Source organism: Manis javanica, chromosome 12, assembly GCF_040802235.1.
Source record: "Manis javanica isolate MJ-LG chromosome 12, MJ_LKY, whole genome shotgun sequence".
In the NCBI taxonomy this organism is placed as follows: domain Eukaryota; kingdom Metazoa; phylum Chordata; class Mammalia; order Pholidota; family Manidae; genus Manis; species Manis javanica.
Genome location: NC_133167.1, coordinates 56508351 through 56531084, shown reverse-complemented (window position 1 = coordinate 56531084; position 22734 = coordinate 56508351).

Genomic DNA, 22734 nt, shown 5'->3' with positions numbered 1-22734 from the left:
GGAGGGAGGTTCATATATGTCCTCAGCTGCAGTCACTAGGCTTCATCTGCTCTGGGAGGTGCTCGGAGAAGTGCCACTGCTTTACCTTCTGATGCAGTTCATCCGGGAACGATGGCTAACCCAAAGTCATCAATCTGCAAGCTGGCATTAGCTGCCCCAGGGCGCCTCAAGTCTTCCTGACCCCTCTTCCTTGGTCAAGCACCGTGTGTAGTGACAGCCTTCCACAAAACAGAATAGGACATTATCCCTTCCTGAAAAGACCCTCAGACTGTCCAGGCTCCCATTCCAAGTCCTGCTTGGAAGTTCCTTTGTAGCTATAGGATCTTGATACTTACCAGCAGCCCTAGGATAGGCAGCATGGATGGAGTGCTAAGTGAGATCTGGGTTCAAATCTTGCTTTGTTGTTTATTAGCTTACTATCGTGGGGAGGTCATTTTTCCTTAGGCTGTTGCTTCATATACATGGGTATTACAGTATTACTTACTTATAGCACATGGCTTTGCTTTGAAGGATAAAGGAGATGAGAATATCAACATAATTCACACATCATAATAATCTAAAAAGACCGTTATTAAACACATACTTAACTCTAACCATACTTCTCAAACTCCTGAAGAAATATATGCCAATTCATCCGACTTCTGAGAATTTTTAAGCACTAATTATTTTTTTTTAAAGGGGCTAAGATGGGAATGACACCTGCTTGAACTCACAGATTTGACCTTCAAGTGCGCTCCTGACCCTCAGCAATGACCTTAACTCAGGCTGTTTCTCACCATGTTAGGACATGGGGTGGCAAAATCTCAGTGGATCTAGCAGATCTTGATAGGAACTCAGAGCCCATTTTCAAGTTTTCATCCAGACCTCCAGATGGGGTCTGGAAACCCATTACCTCACATGTCAAACAGGAGTCCTGCACTGAAATACAAAAATGTTCATTCCTAGGAAACTGAGGCTTTGAACAGACAAACACCCAGGAATGTTGAGGGGGCATTAAAGAAGTACCCCCATTTTCTCTTCCTTCTTCACTGATGAGCTTTTCTGGGAAGAACTATCTTTTCTCTTCCAGAGACTGTGATGACTTTTGGGTGTGTGGACTGGTGTGTGTTTCCTCTGGGGAATGGTCTCCTTTGTAGGTGTCACTTACGAAGTGGTAAGAGGCTCCTGGAAGAGCCATCACAACAAGTGGAAAATGTTAGGTTTTGATCCCTGGCTGTAGTTCAGTTTTCATTTAATTTCTATCACTTCCCTCACCTCCCTACTCCCAACTTACCAAGATTTAAAGCCCATAACTTGAGTTGTCTTATCTGTATCTGTACTGGGGCTGTAGGTGCTGCCATTCTCACCGTTTATAGCTTTGGAAAGAGCCTTTTCTTTCCATGCATGAAGAGGTTGGGTATTGATGGAAAATCTGGCATGTTCAAATACTTTGTGGTTTTTGGTTTCTCTCCTCCTCGAGTGGACAAGAACTGGGCAGAGCTTTATGGTTATGGCCCTAGTAACTGACCTAAAGGCAGCACATATGGGTTTATGTTCCCATGTGCACAGAGGAAAAAACTTCATTTTCACCCAATCCTGCTTCAGAAGCTTGCTCTGGGTTACGTATAGGAGGGCTTTCCTGCCGGTCATTTTTCATCTTGATAAAACAATGGCAACTCTGTTTATGAGTTTATGAGTCATCATTTGTGTTTATTTTTATGAGCCATCATTTGCTCTCATTTTCTATCACTTTTGATTTAAAAATAATATACATATTGTAGAAAAGCTGGAACATAGAGATGCACAAGGCAGAAGATAGAAGTCACACACTAGCCTGTCATCCTGACACAACTCCTGTTAATAATTAGTATGTCTTTTGTCTAAGATCAAATACAAATGGGATCATTGCATTTATGCTCTTTTGTAAAGTTCTTTTTTTCACTTAATATATCACAGCCACGTTACTATGCCTGGGCAAGCATTCTCACTCTTCAACACATTTCTTCCTGGCTACAGAGCACTCAGTGCTCCTGTGTGCACCAGCTTCTCTGTGTACGCCTTGTCTGGCTCCTGGGTTGGAAGCAATGGCCCAATTCTAGGGCTGGGTACAGCCTCATAGAACCCACTATCCCAGTTCTGAACATGGCTATATACTTACAGATGGAATAATAACAGCACAGAAATGTAAATTATTTCTATGTCAAAAAGAAGGCAAAAACCTCAACATAATAAAGGCAATTAACAGCCAGAAGCTGAAAGCTTTTCCTTCAAGATCAGGAACAAGACAAGGATGCCCACTCTCCCCACTTTTATTGAACATAGTTCTGGAGGTCATAGCCATGGCAGTCAGACAACATAAAGAAATAAAAGGCACCCAGATTGGCAAGGAAGAAGTCGAACTGTCCCTGTTTGCAGATGACATGATATTGTACATAAGAATCCCTAAAGAATCCACTCCAAAAACTACTAGATCTAATATCTGAATTTAGCAACATTGCAGGATACAAAATTAATACACAGAAATCTGTTGCATTCCTATGCAGTAATGATTAACTAGCAGAAAGAGAAATCAGGAAAACAATTTCATTCACAATTGCATCAAAAAGAATAAAATACCTAGGAATAAACCTAACCAAGGAAGTGAAAGACCTATACTCTGAAAACTATAAGACACTCATGAGAGAAATTAAAGAAGACACTAATAAATGGAAACACATCCAGTGCTCATGGATAGGAAGAATTAACATTGTCAAAATGGCCATCCTGCGTAAAGCAATCTACAGATTCAGTGCAATCCCTATCAAAATACCAACAGCATTCTTCAATGAACTAGAGCAAATAGTTCTAAAATTCATATAGAACCACTAAAGACCCTGAATAGTCAAAGCAATCCTAAGAAGGAAGAATAAAGCTGGAGGAATTAGGCTCCCTGACTTCAAGTTCTACTACAAAGCCACAGTAATCAAGACAATTTGTTACTGGCACAAGAACAGATCCATAGACCAATGGAACAGACTAGAGAGCCCAGATATAAACCCAAGCACATATGGTCAATTAGTATATGGTAAAGGAGCCATGGATATACAATGGGGGAAATGACAGCCTCTTCAACAACTGGTGTTTGAAAAACTGGACAGCTACATGTAAGAGAATGAAACTGGATTATTGTCTAACCTCATACACAAAAGTAAACTCAAAATGGGTCAAAAACCTGAATGTAAGTCATGAAATGATAAAACTCTTAGAAGAAAACATAGGCAAAAATCTCTTAAATATAAATATGAGCAACTTTTTCCTGAACACATCTCTTTGGGCAAGGGAAACAAAATAAAAAATGAACAAATGGGACTACATCATGCTAAAAAACTTCTGTGCAGCAAAGGACACTATCAGCAGAACAAAAAGGCATCCTACAGTATGGAAGAATATACTTGTAAATGACATATTCAACAAGGGGTTAAAATCCAAAATATATAAAGAATTCATATGCCTCAACCCCCTCAAAGCAAATAACCCTATTAAAAAAAGGGCAGTGGATATGAACAGACACTTTTCCAAAGAAGAAATTCAGATGGCCAACAGACACATGAAAAGATGCTCCACATCACTAGTCATCAGAGAAATGCAAATTAAAACCACAATGACATACCACCTCACACCAGTAAGGATCACCACCATCCAAAAGACAAATAACAACAAATGTTGGCGAGGTTGTGGAGAAAGGGGAACCTTCCTAACCTGCTGGTGGGAATGTAAACTAGTTCAACCATTGTGGAAAGCAGTATGGAGGTTCTTCAAAAAACCAAAAATAGAAATACCATTTGACCCAGGAAATCCACTCCTAGGAATTTACCCTAAGAATGCAGGAGCCCAGTTTGAAAAAGGCAGATGCACTCCTATGTTTATTGCAGCACTATTTACGATAGCCAAGAAATGGAAGCAACCTAAGTGTCCATCATTAGATGAATGAATAAAGAAGATGTGATACATATACACAATGGAATATTATTCAGCCATAAGAAGAAAACAAATCCTACCATTTGCAACTACATGGATGGAGCTAGAGGGTATTATGCTCAGTGAAATAAGCCAGACGGAGAAAGACAAGTATCAAATGATTTCACTCATCTGTGGAGCATAAGAACAAAGCAAAAACTGAAGGAACAAAACAGCAGCAGACTCATAGAACCCAAGAATGGACTAACAGTTACCAAAGGGTAAAGGACTTGGGGGGTTGGGTGGGAAGGGAGGGAAAAGGGGAATAAAGGGCATTACAATTAGCACACATAATGTAGTGGGGGGCACAGGGAAGGCAGTATAGCACAGAGTAGACAAATAGTGATTCTATAGCATCTTACTATGCTGATGGACAGTGTCTGTAATGGGGTATGTGGTGGGACTTGATAATGGGGGGAATCTAGTAACAGCAATGTTGCTCATGTAATTGTATATTAATGATACCAAAATTAAAAAAATAATTTAATCTAAAAAAAACAAGAAAATGCAAAAAATCTTATCAGGGCATTTGCTGAGAATCCTACCCATCATATCCACTCATTTCTTTCTTCAAGTGTCCACAAGTTGGAATGACGTTTTCTCTTCTTTATTTAGTCTTTATTTTTTAAAGCAGTTTTAATTTCACAGAAATTGAGAGAAATATATAGAGTTCCCATATGCCACCCACTGCCAACCTCCTCTACCATTAACATCTCTCACCTGAATGATATGTTTGTTATAGTCGATGGATCAATATTGAGATATTATCAACCAAAGCTCACAGTTTACATTAGAATCAGAATTCTATTGCTTTTGGCAAGTGTATAATGACATGTATTCACTGTTATAGTATCATACAGAATGGTTTCATGCCATGTAAATCTCTTGTGCCCCATATATTCACTCCTTCCTCACTCTAAACCCCTGGCAACTACTCTTTCAATAGTTTTGCATTTTCCAGAATGTAGTTGGAATCATACAATATGTAGCCTTTTGAGATTGGCTTCTTTCACTTAGTAATATGAATTTAGGGTTCCTCCATGTCTTCTTTATACCTTGGTAAAAAAGTTCATCTTTTTCAGTGCTAAATATTATTCTATTGCCTGGATATACCAAATTTATGCAGTCATCTACTAAAGGACATCTTGGTTGCTTCTGAGTTTTGGCAATTATGAATAAAACTGCCTTAAACATCTGCATATAAGATTTTGTGTGGACAGAAGAGTTTTCAACTTCTTTGACTAAATACCAAGGAGCATGATTGCTAGAACATGTGGTAGGAGTATGCCTAGTTTTGTAAGAAACCGCCAGCTTGTCTTCCAAAGTAGCTATACCATTTTGCATTCCCACCAGCAATGCATGAGAGATCCTGCTGCTCCATATCCTTGTCAGTACTTGTTGTTGTCAGTATTTTGGATTTCAGCATTATAACAAGTAGTAGTAACTCTTTTTTCTCTTCTTTTTTTTGTTAACAATAAAAGCCATTCCTAGTAGGAACTGCCTGAAAATGAGTGTTGAAATATGAATCTAAATAGATTATCTCTTTTCTGTTTCTTAAACAGACACATGCTAACTTCTGAGAGCCGCAGTTTGCCCTTCAGCTACCCTGTTTCAGCAGCATGCTTGGTACCCTGTAGGTGTTCCATAAACATTTTCTGGTTGCTTGGATCTTGATGACCTGGACGCCTCTGCTTTTGAGAACCACAGGGATCTATTTGGAGAGATTCAAAGCAGCGTGTATACATGTACACACACGCATACGTGGATATATACCCCCAAAACCCACAGGCACTCCTCGGCACCAGCTTGGGACCATATTGCTTGGGCTTTTGTACCCAGATTCTGAGTATCTCCAAATGTTGACCTTGATCTATAAGTGACAATAAATGAAGAATACTTTTGGTAATGTTTTATTTTGGTCCATGATCAGACCCACTATCATCCTTGGGTCACTCTTGCTATTGCAGCCCACATGAACAAATCCCATACCTGCATCTAGGGACACTCCAATCTCAAGGTGACAGCCGTGTTCACCATCCCTCTTCTTTGTGTTTTTAACTTCCACCATTGTTCTTCCAAGAGGGTTCTCAGAAGCAAGAAGACTTAACATTTATTGAGCCTTCTGGAGGTAAACTTAGCTGCCACTTCTTGTTCTCTCACTGTGTTGATTCTGCACTATATGTCTAGCACTTGATAGATGATAATCCCTGTTCATTCAGTGTTTAGTCATGTATCTTTGTCTGATGTAGAAATCTAGAATTTTCTGTTAAAGAACCACATAACATTCCAGGTTCATGCTGGGGTTTGGAGCTACTATTGCAGTTGCTTTGCAAAAGGAGGAATCATGACAGGTTTGCTCACATGATTTAAAACAATATATGTATATCAAAGCAAACAAGACCATTATGAGGCAGATACAACAATATCAAACTTCCTCTAAAATAAAAGACTTCAAAGAGATGTCAAGTTTTACACAGACTGTTTCACAGCATGGCCCCTGTCTTAGTCAGCTCAGGCTGCCATACCGAACACCAGAGACTGGGTGGCTTAATGACAGATATTTACTTGTCGCAGTTCTGGGGGCTACGAGTCCTAGATCAAGGTCTGGCAGGTCGATTTCTAGAGAGGGCTCTCCTCCCGCTTGCATTCTTGCTATGGCTTGCCACGATGCGCAGCTGGTCTCTCTTCCTCATCTTATAAGAACACTAATCCTATTTTATTAGGGTCCTATCCATATGATCTCACTTAACGTTTATTATCTTACGGGCTCTCTCTAATCGAGGCTTCAACATAGGAATTTTGAGGGGCACAATTCAGTTCACAGCATCCAGAATCCGGGCACTGGGAGAAGACAGTTCTAATCTTTTCAATGCAAAGAGCCAATAGGCACTAATAGTGCTTCGGGAAATTCATATGACAGTTATGAAGAAAAGAGAAACTTGAAAGAAGGCTGAAAAAGTAGCCAGACACTAATCACAAGGGTCCCTGTGTATATGCTAAGTCCTTCCCAAATGCAGGACAAGTCCCTGAGAGGGAGACACATGATCAGATTCGGGTTTCCAATAGGTCCATCTGGCTGCAGTGTGAGAGAGAACTGGATGGAGCGGCATGGAAGCAAGGAGACTGGGATGCATAGCCTGAAGGGTTGTGTAGAGATGAGAATTGTTCAGGGGATAAAAATTGGTGCATTTGATTTGGCAGAAAGAGAGAAAATGGTGACATCTGGGTGACTCCCAGGTTTCTATGTTGGATGAATGCTTGCCTTATTTCTTGCCAATGGGTTTCAACCCCGGGCAAGTTCACTATGGAAGTTCACCAAGAAACGACGATGAAACATTCTTGGGGTATAATAGTTTATACCCAGCTTTATTCTCCCAGCAGAAGGTGAAGCACTAGAATCACATCCGCATCCAGCAGTCCGCAGGTCCATAATCCACCTCCGTCTCTGCCTCCACCCAGAGCACTGGGTGAAGTACTTTATATAGTGACTCAGTCAATAATACCTTATTGCCTAGGGTATGGAAGCAGTAGCCTAGCAGCAGGCCAATTACATCATCAAGTAGTTTAGGTTTAGGTGAGGATTATGGCTATAGGAACTTCCATATTCTCCACAATGCTATCCCTATCTTCAGGTTTCTGAGGAATTGGAAAGGGCTGTAGGATGCCCTTCTCAATGTCTATCAATAAGGGAAACAGGTCCCCTCCTGTTCTTGACTCCCTTACTTTTCCCACCATTTTTCTCACAGTAAAATCCAGTTGGTGTCAAGTTGGAGAAAATGGGAATAAAGAGAAAGGGATACTATGGGTTTGAGGATCTGTTGTTTTGGTCACCCACTTGTCACCCAGCTCTCTTCTGGTATACTTTCTCCTGAGGTTCCTTTGGGAACAAGCCCTTCCCTGTGCTCTGTGCAGTCTTGGTGGGTCTGTCAATCAGATTAAACCAATCTGATTGGCTTTGTTTGGGTCACCTGATCTGAGCATAGCCAATCAGATTTACCAGAAATCTTGAACAGCTTGATACAGGAAAAAAAATGTTCTGAAAGATTAATATGTACTTATGCTTGTTACCTCCATCCCAAGACCTTCCCCCTTCCTGAAAACTATTCAGTCTTTCTTTGGTTTTATGAGCTACTCTGTATCCTTCTAGCAAATTTCATTTTTTAGACTTAACATGCATGATGTCTGTGGCTTGCAACTAAGGAACCCTAGCTGATGCCCAGTGGATAGCAGGAAAGGCCCTTGTGGATAAAGTGAAGGTTCTATGGACAGGATCCTCACCTGGCCCTAGTTGGCTAGCTCACTACACATGTATAACATTGTTACTGACTCTATATAAAGAGCTCTGCCCAGTTCTCTGGGTCACACAGTGACACGGCTGCAAGGCTGCAGGAGAGCAGAGACTGGAGTGGTGGCAGCACTGAAGACAGAGACTGAGACGGCTGCAGGGAAGGAGAGGCCCATAGGCATAGACTGGCTTGCTGCATGCAGACTCACTCTGAGTGGATGGGATTCTAGTGATTGACCTGCCACCATGGGAATCAAGTTGAATATAAACCCTTTCACCCCAAAAACGTTCCATTGTCATTATTTGGTCTCACTGAATCCATAGTGAACTTCCCTGGGGCTGAAATCCATTGGCAAGACAATCGGCGACAGTTGGCAGCATTCATTGTTGACCAAGGAAAAGAACAGGCCGCCCTCATGGGAGGAGTGCTTCAGCAGGCTGCCCCTAAGGGGAGAGAAGCAGTAAAGTTGGCCCTCAGCAGAATAGGGAACTCCTTAGAGAAACAGAGTGCCTGTGAGGCTGCGGGAATGGTGGGGAGTTTTCTTTTCACAATATTGAAAAAGTGTAAGGGAGAAAGACGTGCTCCTGCAGGAAACATGAGGAGGCAGCATGAGAATGTGAGCTGCGAGGTGCCATTGAGGAGGTGCAAAATTTGTTGGTGACTGAAATGGTGTCACTATGAGGTGCTGTGGAAATGGTAAAGGATGTCATGGTGGCCCAAGAGGAAGCAGCCCGAGAAGGAGCAGCGACACGAGAAGAAGCAGTAGAGTGCAGGCTGCCAGGTGCCGTGGGCCAGATGAAGGACGTAGTGGAGCCGTCAGCCCCAGAAATGGAGGAGTGGAGCTTTGACGAACAGGTGGGGGTGGAGGCCCTGCCAGTGCGGAGGCATCAGCCCCTCCTTGGTTGAAACCCCACCTGGTTGAAAGCTGGTGGAAAGCCTGAAGGAAAATAAAGACTCAGCAACCGCGGGTTCCTCCAGGAGAGGTGCAGCCCCCTTCACAGGTCGTGGAGCCCTCCGTGCTCTGCTCCTATCCTCAGGCTCAAGCAATGAAAGCACAAAAGGAACTATGGTCTGCTACTGGAAGGAAGAATTTAAAGGGCCCCGTGAAGGTCACGAGGACCCAGATGTGGGTTGATTTGATAAAGGCAGGAGCAGACAGAGAGAAACTGGATGGAAAGAATCTTACAGCAGCTGTGGCAACAATTGAAACCAGAGCAGCAGTTCTGGCCACTGAGGACAAAGAGGCAGAAGCCAAAGATAAAGCAACAAGATCAGCCTGTGTGTCTGCACGACTTTCTGCTGGAGAGGCTGGAGAAGGTGGCTACTGTAAGGCCCAGCCATGGTCCTTTTGGTTAACTCATTTGAGTATAACTGGTTTGACTACAGTCAGGATGACCACTTGGTGGCAATGGATCTCCTCAGGCTTGAGGGTTATTATAATTTGTTGTACTTTTTGTTATTTGTATACTGTCGTAGCCTTTGTTGTTATTGTGGAATTTGGTTACAATGTTCCAACTTCCTTGCAGGGACCATTGCAGAGGATTGAGGGCACATAAATTGAGAGGCGAGAATCCTGGAGGGGTGGAGTATGGATAAAGTATAGGTTCCTATGGCCAGGATTCTCATCTGGCCATGGTTGGCTAGCTCACTACACATATGTGGGCAATGCATTTATATAAAGAGCTCCACCCAGAGCTCTGGGCGACACAGCGGCCAGCTGCAGGGCTGCAAGGCTGCAGGAGAGCAGAGACTGGAGTGGTGGCAGCACCAAGGACAGAGACTAAGATGGCTGTGGGGGCAGAGAGGCCCAGAGGCAGAGACCAGCTTGCTTCATGCAGACTTGCTGTGAGTGGACGGGATTCTAGTGATGGTACAAAGTTGGGTATAAACCCTTTCACCCCAAGAACGCACCATTGTCATTATTCGGTCTCACTGAATTCATAGTGAACTTGTCTGGGCTGAAACCCATTGGCAAGACTGCCCTATATCCTACAAATATCCCTGTTGAGCCTGCCTTGGGCTATAGAAGGAGCCCTGAGACTACTCCTGCTGCCTAGTATGGACACCTCATGCTTGACACAGGCCCCTCTGCCCATCTGTGTCAGGGAGTTAGGTATGTACATGCCCTGCTACATGCCTAAACCATTCCCGCTCTACCCCAGTCTTAGCTGACAGCCTTGTTGGGAATGGCTTCAGCTGTTCTTACCCAGTCATGTAAGGAGGAGGAAGTCATAAACCAGTGGACAGTGAAAGACCATCCACAGGCCTCACCCCAATGAGGGCATGAAAAGGACCAAAGTCCTACCATTAAAAAGAAAGTGAAAATGGAGACCCATAAAGAGAAAGAATGACAGATGGAGGTGGCCCTAGGTGAGCTTTGCCAATGAACATTAACTTTCTCCATGTTTTTAAAAGGTACTCTTTCCCTGGTTCTGCTGCCAAAACTTTCTGAAATGCCAGGCCTAAGTGCCAGGGCAAGTTGGAAAGCCAGCCAGCTGGAGCTGCAAGTGCCAGAAGACCACAAACAGAGCCCTTAGTAGCAGCTTGCCTGATTTCTTGGTGTCTTTCCATTTCTGCCAAATTGATATGGCCATAATGGCAATCTTCCAGGCCTCATGGCCCTCATGCACAGAAGGGCAGACCCAGCCCAGAACCCTGAAGCTGGCCTCTGGCAATGGTTTGGGGGCTCAAGTGAATGGGCTTCATGGTCCCATTCAGGCAGGTCTGCAGCCACCTGGGAACTTGTGTCTTCAGCTTCTCTGGCAGCCAGGAGCTGTTGCTGAATATCTGTCAGTAGCTGGGCCAGGACTCACTTCTGTCTCTCTTTATAATCCTTTGAGCTTCCTTTAAACAAAAAGGCCTCTTACTTCCTCCCCCATCACCACCTGCCTCCAAAAGTCTGCTGTCAGAGAGCATTAATATACAGATGTTTGTGTCATATATTTTTACAAAGAAATACTAAAGGCAGAATAACAAAAACTGAAGACTTGTCCTGAGCAGGCTCTGTATCTGTCCCATATATGCACCTGGTCTAAAGTATCAGGCAACTGGTAGCCTTAAGTGTGAATTGTTTTATCATTTATTGAGCACCTACTATGTTCCAAATATTGTATTAGGGGCCCTCAATGAACTTGGTTGTCTTTGTGGTGGAGGACAAAGTTAAGATAAAAATAATTGACTTTAAAGTCTAAATCTCAGTTTAGGTTCAGCTCAGAGCACCAGTAAGGCTGATTCTAAATTCCCTGTGCCATACAGGAACCCATCCTCACCAGCAGGGTGTTGCCTGTACCACTCCTTGGCACTTGACGCACACCTCCTTGGTTGGTCAGCTGTCCTTGTAGGGATGTGGCTGTCTCTCTACTTACAAGTGAGGGCAGAGAGAGACCTGCATTTGATGGATTGATTGGCTCAGGCACACTCAGGGATTTTCAGGGGTCACTTTAGGACTCCTTATGGGTTTCAAAGTTCAAGGCATGGCTTGGTCAACTGTCACATCATTTAACATATGGGCTTACCCAACCCTGCTGTTTCAGCCAGGGCTGCTTAAGCATATCTGCACAGGACAAAAAAAAACATATAAAATCACAGCTGGTCCTATTTTATACAAAGAGAAACAGAACCTGCCCTCAATTAGAGTACAGACAACATATCTTCTTACTCAATGCATGTACATCATAAGAGTGATTCTTACCAGTGGTGAGAGATTTTGTTAGCTTAGGTTAGGGGGTCTGTCTTGCCAATGGTTTTAGCCCCAGAAAAGTTCACTATGGAATCAGTGAGACTGAAAAAAATTACAGCGGAACATTCTTGGGGTGAAAGGGTTTATACCCAACTTTATTCCCATGGTGGTAGGGATTCTAAATTCCCTGTGCCATACAGGAACCCATCCTCACCAGCAGGGTGTTGCCTGTACCACTCCTTGGCACTTGACGCACACCTCCTTGGTTGGTCAGCTGTCCTTGTAGGGATGTGGCTGTCTCTCTACTTACAAGTGAGGGCAGAGAGAGACCTGCATTTGATGGATTGATTGGCTCAGGCACACTCAGGGATTTTCAGGGGTCACTTTAGGACTCCTTATGGGTTTCAAAGTTCAAGGCATGGCTTGGTCAACTGTCACATCATTTAACATATGGGCTTACCCAACCCTGCTGTTTCAGCCAGGGCTGCTTAAGCATATCTGCACAGGACAAAAAAAAACATATAAAATCACAGCTGGTCCTATTTTATACAAAGAGAAACAGAACCTGCCCTCAATTAGAGTGCAGACAACATATCTTCTTACTCAATGCATGTACATCATAAGAGTGATTCTTACCAGTGGTGAGAGATTTTGTTAGCTTAGGTTAGGGGGTCTGTCTTGCCAATGGTTTTAGCCCCAGAAAAGTTCACTATGGAATCAGTGAGACTGAAAAAAATTACAGCGGAACATTCTTGGGGTGAAAGGGTTTATACCCAACTTTATTCCCATGGTGGTAGGTCAATCACTAGAATCCCATCAACTCAGAACGAATCTGCATGCAGGCAGGCTGGTCTCTGCCTCTAGGCCTCTCTGTCTCTGTAGCTATCTCAGTCTCTGTCCTCAGTGCTGCCACCACTCCAGCCTCTGCTCTCCTGCAGCCTTGCAGCCGTGCCACCGTGTCACTCAGAGCACTGGGTGGAGCTCTTTATAGAGAGTCAGTAACAACGTATTGCCCACACGTGTGTAGTGAGCCAGCTGACCAGGCCAGGTGAGAATCCTGGCCATAGGACCTTCACTTTCTCCACAGGGACCCACTCAAAAGATGAAAGCAAAACTGTGGAAACGAATGTTAGGGTTGCTATCTGTTGTGCACTACTGTGCTATGTTTTCTTTAATTCTCACAACAATCCTGTAAAGTTGGTGGCAACCTTTCCGTTTGTGTTGATAGTGAAAGTGAGGCTCAGAGAAGTCAATCAGTCTCACGTCAGTCAGGATATGAATGCTTGTGTGTCAGATGCCTCTGTGGAAGAAAGGCAATCTGTTCTATAATCACATTCCCACAGGTCTCATCTGGGTGGGGGAGAGCCTTCCAGATTCTAGTTCCCTCTTCCCCAGGGCCTTTGGATTAGTTAAAATCCTCTTTGTGTGGCATGGGGTGGTGGAAATGAGCATCTTGGGGAAGTCTCTGAAATGGGTTGTGTGGAGGACCACACCTGCTGGGAACAAATCTGCATGCCCAGCTGCTTGGCCAGCAATATCATCACTAGGAACTGCGGGGGGAGGAGTCAGGAGCTCACCAGCGGGAAGAGCTAGGAGGAGGTGCTATGACCTCAGCCCTGGGTTGGACTTCCCACTCGGATGTCCCAAAGACAAGTTGAGATACTAGAGACTTCCATGGCTCCTAGCACCTGGGAAGGGACCAGCCGCAGGTCAGCACCATCCTTAGGTTAGCACTGCCTCCAGCATCCCCTGCTCCTGGGGACCCTCGGTGGAGGGACTGGAGCAGAGCAGCACTGGGGGCTCAAGACCCTGAGAACTGCTGAGCTCAGCTGGGACTGTGGTCAGACTTCATTTCTTCATGCTGACGGACTTGGAATCAAGGTGATATTTGTTCCAACTGCCCAGAAGGTGTCTCCTAAGGTAATTACTAGGAATCTGATGTAAGGGCTTCAGAGTATCTGTAGCTGATATGTAAGGGACTGAATAAAGAGCATATGAATCTTGCTTTTTCCTTAATTCAGGCAGATTTGGCCCAAACTTTTTTCTAAAATGATGTTTTAGTCTCATATACAGAATCTATGTATAGAATTATCCTGTGACTCAGACTTGTTTCAAATAAATTAGTGAGATTTTAGATGTGGGTGCTTAGGTTATCAACTTAAAACAAAACCTGGTCCTCATCTCTCTCTCAGGCCATTTGGGATTTCTGGGTGGGGAAGCGGAGCGGAGGCCACAGTACTCCTCCTTGACTACAAGGGAGGGCACCTTTTGAAAACCAGAAGGTGTTACTGATGGGGAAATAAGAGCAGGGCCCATGGATAGTTTACACCTAGATGATCATTTCAGGGCCATATCAATTCATATACTGTATGTCATTCATTTGTTCATTAATAATTCACTATTTCATTCAAAGCCACTTAATAATAAACAGCTTATATTATTTATAGCATTTTGTGGATATATCAAAGTACAAAAGAGCATCTGTAATATGAAGTCATTATTTTTTTTGAAAAAGGATATATATATATATATACTGTATATGTTTGCTTAGACATGGAAACATTTCTGGGAGGATGCAATAACAACTATCAACAGTGGTTCTTTCTGGGGAAGGAATGAGATGGGTAGTGGTTTGGGAAGGAGACACTGACATTTTATACTCTTTTATATATTTACATTTTATATTTAAACTCTCTGAGTTTGGTATTTAACTAAATCTCTAGTGCCTGGTACCATTTGTCTCAGTAAAATTGTCACTGATTTGCATGATGAAACTCAATGGAGCAATTTTTAATGGTGTTCTACAAAGAACACTGTGAATTCTGGGTCCTCTGCTAGAGGAACATGTCTGAGCATCAGTTCATCAGCTGGACCAGGCAGATCAGCTAATGATACACCATAACCAAACCACACCAAACCAAAACCAGGACATAACAAGTACAGAATAGTGGTTTGGCTTTCTGACAGCCTTAAACAGCCACACATTTTAGACTACTAGTGGTGCTAGAAACCTCTTTTCCTACATGGGCATTCTCTGCCAGCCACCTTGTTAGCTAGAGAGGTGTGGAGTTCTGGCCCTTTCCACCCTCTCTGAGCCGTCCCTGTCCTGAAATGATAGAGGATGAGGTGGGACTTGCAGGTTTCCTCAAGTTGGATGCAGTGTGAAGCTCCCTTAATTTGTTTAATAGTCTGTATCAGACTTTATCCCCAAGGCCCTTGGCCCCAAAAAAGCTGATCATTTTCAGAAGAGGTCTTACTCAATCCTACCCATGCTTTCCCAGGAGTGCCTTACTCCCAGAGGCCCCTGCACTTCTCCCCAAAGTGAAATGTGTCTTCCACCAAGACAACTACAGGGTTGGATAGGAGTTCAGCAACTTAAAGAAAAATGCAAAATCACAAGGACACAGCCTCCAGAGCTGTGCCTGAGCTGGGCACTGAGGAAGCAGGCAGATGGCAGTGTGGGTCCTGGAGGAGGCCATCTGAAGCCAGACTCCCAGGTAAAGGACCTATGATCACTTATTTACTTAACTTCTTGGAGTCTTAATTTCTTCATCTGCAAAATGGGAATTAAATACCTGCCTGTAAGTTACTGTGAAGATTTGAAGTAGTTCATCCATGGTGATATGATTAATCACTTACTGATCCATCAAACATTACATGTTTATTATGCATTAAGTAGTGCTCTAGGCAACAAGAGAGATTTCAAATATTAATAAAACATGGTCCTTCCCCTGCAGGATTCAAGTCAACAAGAAGATGAAAAATTTAACAAATACATTAAATCAGGGTGAAATGTAATAATAAAATATGTACAAAATTCACTGGTGTTATAAAAATAGGAGTGAAATTAGAATCCAGAAATTACTGTAACAGGTGGTGTTTTGATAAGATGATTTCCTTATAAAGAACTACTGATTATTCATTTATTTATTAAACAATATAGATGCTTTTTATGGGGCAGAAAATTAAGGGAGGCTACCTGCTCATTTTCCCATTCCCACCACTTCTGCCTTGGTTCAAGCTAGCATAACCTTTAGCTGGTGACCTGCAGCCTCCTAACTGACCTTTTTACCTCCAGATTTTTCCACCATGAATCCTCTGTTAATTGCTTGTTGATGCCAATAACAACCTCCGCATCTGTACAGCATTCCATCTGTGGATAAAGTGAAGGTTCCTATGGCCAGTATCCTCACCTGAACCTAAACTACCTGATGATGTAACTGGCCTGCTGCTAGGCTACTGCTACTACACCCTAGGCAATTAGCTATTATTGACTGAGTCACTATATAAAGAGCTCTGCCCAGTGCTCTGGGTGGAGGCAGATGAAGGAGGGTTACAGACCTGCAGACTGCTGGATGCAGACGTGATTCTAGTGCTTGACCTATCATCGGGAGAACAAGCTGGGTAATAAACCTTTTCACCCCAAGAACATTCCACTGTCATTCCGTGGTCTCACTGAATCCATACTGAACTTGCCCAGGCTGAAACCCATTGGCAAGACACCACCCATTTGCAAACTCTTTATAAATTTTATCTAACTTGGTCTTTACTGCAGCCAAACAAGATGTGGGGAAGACAGAAGTGATAATCCTTATTTTAAGTGAAAGTGAGGGCCTGAGAGGGCAAATGGCTTGTTCAAGGTCAAACTCAAGCTCAAACTTACCCCTTCTGGGTCTAAGAACTACACTTCCCTTTCCATGTCTCTCAAACAAGGGCATTGGACTCTTAAATAATGTTATGGCTTCTTGTTCCTAACATAGTTGACAACTTTGTTGTTAGTGCCCAGGGGAAGCATCTGTTTTACTAGAGACTTTTGACAGTACCAGTCACTCTTGCCAACCTGGAGATTAATTAGTGAGTGCAATTAAAGTCCTCTCCCATTCCAGAGGTCTCTTGGGTCAAGTTCCTGTGGTTAGTGCTGGAATTTCACAGCCAGAGGGAGGTTCTGGGTGAAACACGTGTGGGGGAAGTTGGGGTTCCTATGGCCAGAATCCTCACTGATCTTAAACCACCTGATGATGTAACTGGTCTGTTCCTAGGCTACCGCTTCCACACCTTTAGGCAAAAATCTATTATTGCGCTATATAGAGAGCTTGGCTCAGTGCTCTGGGAGGAGGCAGAGATGCTAGTGCTCGACCTACTGCTGGGAGAACAAGCCGGGTAATAAACCCTTTCACCCCAAAGAACGTTTCCTATCAATTTCTTTGGTCACACTGAATCCATAGCGAACTTGCCTGGGGCTGAAACCCATTGTCAAGACAACTGGTAAAAGTTGGAAGGGTTCATTTTTGACCAAGGAAAAAGGCTGCCCTTATGGGAGGGGTGCTTCAGTGGGCTGCCCCTGTGAATGGGGAGACAGTGGATTGTCCCCCAGTGGGTATGTGGTCTGAGGTGGCTTACCTCCTAGAGGACTGGGCCCCACCCCAGGACTGGAGGCAAGTGGAGGTAATACCTGAGGCAGTAGGGGTGGCCCTTGGTATAGTATGTAGGTCTTTTGAGAGACAGGGTGCCTGTGAGGCAGCAGGGACTGTGGGTTGGCTGCTTCTCACAGTATTAAAAAAGTCTACAGAAGAAAAAGACATGCTCCTGAAAAAAACCCAAGAAACGGTGGCATGAAAACACGAGCTGCAAACTTCTGTGGATTTCCTGAAGAAGGAAATGGCATTGATGTGAGAGGAGGCAGCATGAGAATGCCGGCAGCAAGGTGCCATTGAAGAGGTGGCAGCGCTGCCAGGTGCTCTGAAGTAGGAAAAGGCCATCAAGGAAAAAGACGAATTCCTGAGGGAAGCATTGGCAGAGGTGGCACGAGAACGCCAGCTGTGAAGCACGACGTCAAGGTAAGAGAGCTTCTGAAGACTGAGCTAGCTTTGCTGTGAGGCACAGTAGAAAAGGCAAAGGTTGTAGCAGAGGAGGCACTCGGGGGAGGGGAGAGAAAGGTGCCACCATCCCCAGAAATGGAGGAGCTGGGGAAGGATGAAGGGGTGGTGCGGGAGGCACTAGTCCCTCCTGTGTTGAAAGCACACCCAGGGGTTGTAAAGAAAATAAAGACCCAGCAGCTGACAGTTCCCCAAGGAGAGGAGCAGCCTCCTCCCCAGGTCATGGAGCACTCTGTGCTCAGCCCCTGTACTCAGGCTGAGCTGGTGGATTTGGGCTCCTGGTTTAGGCAGAAGCCTTCAGAGTCAATATCAGCTTGGCTCCTGCATCTGTGGGACTTAGGGGTGGATGGAATTGTTCTGTCTGGATCAGAGATGGGAAAGCTGTCTTCCCTGACAGTGCAACCCACCTTGAGGCAGCGATTACAAAATACACATCAGACCCCAGGGAGTCACTCCCTCCTCCATTGGCTTATGGCTGCACTTCATGCTGTGTGGTGCAATCAGGGTGATCTACCATCCTCTCCTGTTAGATGGCAGACGTATGCTGAGCTCCATCAGGTGTTATGAGAGTTAGGCATAAGAAATGCCATCTATAGTCCAGAGAATTATGGCCCAGATGAAGAGATTTTCACTACTGGGATGAGAAATATTGTGCTTCAAATGGCTCCCACATCCCTCTTTGGGTCTCTAGTGGCCATTCTTTCCCCTCACTTAGGGAATCCCTAAGTGAGGTGACATGTATAGTAGCAGACTTAGGAGAGGCTGAAGCAATGAGAACCCAGAAAGAAATAAGATCTGTTACTCACAAGAAGAATTTAAACGGCCCCATGAAGGTTATGAGGACCAAGATGTGGGTTGATTTAATACAGGCAGGAGCAGATGGAAGGAAATTAGATGGGAAGTCAAATAGGATCTTACTAGAGCTATGGCAACAAGTGAAACCAGAGCAGCAGTTCCAGCCATTAAGACCAAAGAAGCAGAGGTCAGAGACAGAGTCACAAGTCTGGCCTGTGTGTTTGCAAGACTTCCTGCTGGAAAGTGAGCCAACCTCACTTGAGCCCACATAGGAAGGTGATTGGGGAACACAGTTTGATGGGAAGATCAGGTTATCTGCCCAGAGGGACCGGGGGGGGGGGGGACTGGAGGCCACATGTTGAAATAACTGTCCATTGGTTCCCAGTGAACACAGGTCCTGGCTCTGGTGGACACAGGGGCTGAATGTTCACTGATTCATGGTAACCCTGAGTGGTTCCCTGGGACCCCCACTATCATAGATGGATATGGGGGCAAGGCTATCAGAGTGAAAAAAGCCCAAATCCCTTTAGGAATAGGGCATCTACCCTCAAAAGCATATATATCTCCTATCCCTGAGTATATTTTGGGGATTGATGTCCTGTAGGGTCTATGGTTGCAGACCACTGCAGGTGAGTTCAGACTGTGAGTATGTGTGGCAAAGGTAGTTCTGAGGGGACTGCTAGGCACCTGCCCATAGCTTTGCCTTTGCCTCGGTGGGTGACTAATATGAAACAATACAAACTGCTTGGAGGGCATGAAGAGATTGGTGAAACTCTCCAGGAGCTGGAAAAGGTGGGTATTATAAAGTCCACCCATAAGTCTTTCAATTCCCCAGTGTGGCCAGTAAAAAGCCAGATGGCTCCTGGCATATGATGGTGGATTACAGAGAACTGAATAAAGTCATACCCCCATGCATGCTGCTGTCCCCTATATTACAGGCTTGATGGACACCCTCAGTCATACAGACGGAACATATCATTATGTGGAGGATCTTGCTAATGCCTTCTTTTCCATTGACATTGAGCAGGAAAGTCAGGAACAGTTTGCTTTCACGTGGGAAGGACGGCAATGGACTTTCACACACTTCCACAGGGATACCTCCACAGCCCCACCATCTGACATGGACTTGTAGCCCAGGAATTGGCTACATGGGAGAAACTGCCAATGGTGTGGCTGTACCATTATATTGATGATGTTATGCTCACGTCTGATTCTCTTTCAGATCTAGAAGGTGCAGCAGCTAGACTGCTGCAATATTTACAGGAGAAAAGATGGGCTGTGAACAGTACCAAGCTTCCGGGAACTGGTTTGTCTGTCAAATTCTTGGGGGTCATCTGGTTGGGTAAGATCAAAGTTATACTAGAAGCAGTTATAGATAAAGTCAAGGCCTTTCCTACCCCTACAACTGTAGCATTGCCACAGGAGTTTCTGGGTCTCCTAGGCTACTGGAGAGTGTTTATCCCACACTTGGCACAAATTCTTAAGCCGTTATACCGGTTGGTACGAAAGGGCATCAGGTGGGACTGGGATGAGACATGTACATCTGCCTTTACTGCAGCAAAACAAGCAGTCAAGGACATGCAGGGCTTGAGTGTGAGAGACCCATCAAGGCCCTGTGAGCTAGATGTTCATGTGACTAAAGATGGTTATGGCTGGGGTCTCTGACAGCGGCTTGAAATAACTCGCCAACCTATTGGATTCTGATCACAACTCTGGAAAGGGGCAGAGGTAAGATACACTTTGATAGAAAAACAACTGGCTGCCATGTATCATGCTTTGCTGGCTACAGAATACATCACTGGGATGGCCCCAATAAAGGTAATAACCACTTATCCCATCTTGGGGTGGGCACGAGACTGGACCCAAAATCCAAGGAGTGGTATGGCACAAATGCCCACACTAGTCAAGTGGGGTGCTTACCTACAGCAGCGTAGTGCCCTCTCTAGTAGCCCCTTGAGTAAAGAACGCCAATGCTTATTGGGGCCAGTGACATATAGTAGTGAAAAGCAGGAAGAACTTGCTTTTAAACCATTAGTAGCAGAGAATCTGTATCGGCAGGGAAAAGCCCCGATACCCAAGGATACGTGGTACACAGATGGATCCAGCCACGGGCAGCCCTCAAAATGGAGGGCCATGACTTTCCATCCTAAGACTGAGACAATATGGATGGAGGATGGTGAGGGGAAGAGCAACCAATGGGCAGAGTTGTGGGCTGTGTGGCTTGTGATCAGCTAGGAGCCCTTCCCTATAGTTGTCGGCACTGACAGCGGGGCTGTCTATCAGGGCTTGACCCTGTGGCTACTAACCTGGTACCATGTCAACTGTCTGGTTGGTCATGAACCCCCTTGGGGGCAAGAATTGTGGCAAGACTAATGGGCCTGTGGTCAGACTAAAATAATTACAGTATACCATGTGACAGGTCATTTGCCACTGGCATCCCCAGGAAATGATGAAGCAGATAAATTGGCCCAGGTATGTTGGTTAGAAGGAAAGCCTGCCTCTGATGTAGCCCAATGGTTATATCAGCGTATGTTGCATGTGGAGCAAAAGACAATATGAGCTGCATCCTGTCGGTGGGGCTTGCCTTTGACCTTTGAAGAAGTTAGTAGAGCCTGGAAGGAGTGTGTCATGTGCTCCAAAAGGGATTTACACCAAGTTCCACAGCAACATGGGACAATAGCTAAGGGGCTGATATCCCTTGTCAGGTAGCAGATAGATTATTTTGGGGCCCTACCTGTGTCAGAAGGATATCAGTGTGCCATGACTTGTGTGGACACAGCTACTGGGCTTCTGGTTGCTTTTCCTACACGTTGTGCAGATCAGCAGGTGACCAAAAGAGGCTTGGAGTGTCTCTGTTGCCTATGACTGACCACAGGTAATTTAGAGTGATCAGGGCACCCATTTTACTGGACATGCACTGCAAGAATGGGTGCGACAGCTGGGCATCAAATGGAAGTTTCATGTGCCATACAATCCTACCACAGCAGGCATGATAGAGAGGCACAATGGCTTGTTAAAATCCGGACTAAAGTCAGATACCGATAGTCTGCGGGGATGGTCAGTCCGCTTATGGACCGTGCTATGGCGTTTGAATGAGAGACCCTGAAAGGGATTCCTGAGCCCCGTAGACATGTTAACACATTTGGCTGCCTCCCCTACACAACTGCAAGTACAAACCAAGGAAGAATCACTGAAGCCGAGATTTGGCCACCAGAATAACATCTTGCTGCCAGTATTAACTGCACTGACAACCAGAGACTCCATTGACTGGACATGGCCTTGGACATTTTGACACATGGACCAATGATGGCTGGCACTCCTGGCACCTTGGGGACAAGGCCTGGAAGCTGGCCTCCTATATATTCCTGGAATAACAGCAGAATGACCCCAAAAAGTTTACAGTAGTATATCTTAAGTGGCCAGAAGGTAGGAGCATCTTACCAGGGAGTTTTGTTTTACTATTATGGCCAGTGCATGCACCTCCAGTAGCACTATATATAGACCCTTCAGTAGGTCTTCCCATGGGGAAAAGAGGAAAAGTATGGTATAATAGACCTGGAAGGGGCCTCCTTCCTGCTACAGTCCTATCACAGGACCACTCTCTTGCATGCATCCTACCTGATGGGCAAGATTTGCATATGTTGGTGTCATTAAAACGTGTCTTATCACCTCTAAATTATTTGTGTATTGGGAACTTTCTCTGGCTTGTGGATTATTATAATTTTTGTTATCTGCATCAAAATCTTGTTGTATCTTAATTTTTGTTATTATCTCTTAGTTGTTATTATCCTCTGTTGCTATTGTGGAATCTGGTTGCAGCACTCCAGCTTTCTTGTACAGGGACCATTGCAGAAGATTGAAAGCATGTAGATTGTAAGGCGAGAATCCTGGAGAGGTGGAATGTGGGGAAGTTGGGGTTCCTATGGCCGGGATCCTCACTGAACTTAAACCACCTGATGATGTAAGTGACCTGTTGTGAGGCTACCACTTCCACACCTTTAGACAATAAGCTGTTATTGCACTATATAGAGAGCTTGGCCCAGTGCTCTGGGCAGAGGCAGAGATACTAGTGCTCAACCTACCCCCAGGTGAAGAGACCAGGTAATAAACTCTTTCACCCCAA